Genomic DNA, 1883 nt, shown 5'->3' on the forward strand with positions numbered 1-1883 from the left:
TAGGTGGGGAATATATTCAAGTTCTATGTCTCTCCGTCTCACCCCGACCCCTCCACTCCCACCAAGCTCACAAGACCAGTGTCCTCTGTCAGAATATGTCAAAGAGGATAGGGACCAATGTGTTTCTCCTTACCATCCCTAAAAAATCCGATTCCCTGGGTTTCAAAATCACCTCTGCAATATTCATTTTTTGAAATCTAAGACATCTTCAGATAACTATTTCAATGTTCCTTTCTTTTACCTAATGATTAGAACCCAGGTTCTATCCTTAGCCCTATTTAGTCCCCATGGAAAATTCTGATTTGATTATGTCTTCTTTTCTAGGGCATGTCTATGAAATGGCCATGAAAAATGGCCAATTTCTTTTCTATTTTTATCACCCTTTCTTAACTCTCAGTTCTGGTAAACACTGGTAGAAAACATGGAAGAAGACAAAACTGGAGTAAACCCAAAGATGTTTTTAAGGCTAGGGCCGAGCTTTCTCCCCTCTCTAAGGTACCTCTCTGAGCTGTGTCCTGACACATCGAACACAGGATGATTCAGGTCTACCACCCCTCTGTTTCCTAAGTTCCCCAAGCTCCCAAAACCTGAGCCAGAGGGATCCATTGTCAAGAATTGGGGCAGAGAGATGAGAAATTTGAGCCCTGGTCTTAAGTTGCTTCTCATGAGTGGCAAGATCTCAGACACAGGCTGCATACCAGAGAAATCAGCAACTCTGTAGAAATCATAAGGGTGTTCATCTTCAAGAGTAACTACTCCAGCTGTCTCAGGGAAATGACTACTCGAATGAACCCTATCTGGACTAGAAGTACCAGATCATCATTGAGATCAACAGTCACCAGGCCTGTTTGTTACACCAAGTGTCTTTAGATTATGAGTTTCTGGCCACCAATGCCAATGATAGTGGGCGTGAGTTAACCTGCTATTACTCAAATATTGTAAGTTTAACATAATTTGCATTTTTTCTGTTGAGATTTAGTTTGTTAAAAGGGAGCGGGGTGGCAGGTGGGGGTGGGTAGGGGGTAGGGGGAGAGGAAGTCAAGATGGCATCTAGGTAGAATAGCCCACCTGGTGCTCCTGTGGTTAGATTGGAAAATTAAGAGGTAAGGAGGCCAATATTTGGAGGCTGGGTGCTAGAAATAGAATTCCAGTGTACTAGGGTCTGTGGACCAGACTTCCCCTTGTGATTTTCACCTACAGAGCAATTCCAGAAGCGCTATGTCCACTGTGTCTGTCCATGGGCTCTCCTAATCTCTTGCCAGGTCCAGTGGGATGGCATTTGCCACCTCTTCATGCACCCAAGATCTGAGACACTCAGCATGCAATAATTTCCCCAGACTTCTGTCTAATGGTGGTCATAATCCCAGGCTCTTGAAGAACCTCTGAAAACTACCCATAAGACCACACACCAGAGCTCCCCTCTCTGCTACCCTTTCCACTCATGCATTCCTGGGCTTTGCATCGCCCTTCCCTGCCCAGGAACAGAGTGACTACATCGGTTACACATTTCCCCCTCTCCCCAGCTCCACACAGGCACGTGCGCATGCATTTGGCCTGCCAGTGAGGGTAATGATAGATAATTAGACACAAATTTGCTGCAATCAGAGAGCCCCTAGGATATTTCCCCGTGCCAGAATGCACATCCCTGGAGCACAGCCTATAAAGCCGTGCAGGAGAGAGCCACTGGTAACACAGGAGGGTATCTGGGAGAACTCAGAAGCAGTGAGCTCCAAACGCACTCAGCCAATCTAATGCCCCTTCCCTCGGGGACACCTTGGCACAGCCCTAATAGCAGGGCTATAGAAGACCCTACAAGACCCTTTAAAAAACACCTAAAAACACTTTCATTCTGCGGCTGTGTTCCTTTGCAAAATCTTGAATGT

This window comes from Echinops telfairi, unplaced genomic scaffold (genome assembly GCF_000313985.2).
Source record: "Echinops telfairi isolate 266 unplaced genomic scaffold, ASM31398v2 ScPeMD7_7423;HRSCAF=8461, whole genome shotgun sequence".
NCBI classification, from domain to species: Eukaryota; Metazoa; Chordata; class Mammalia; order Afrosoricida; family Tenrecidae; genus Echinops; species Echinops telfairi.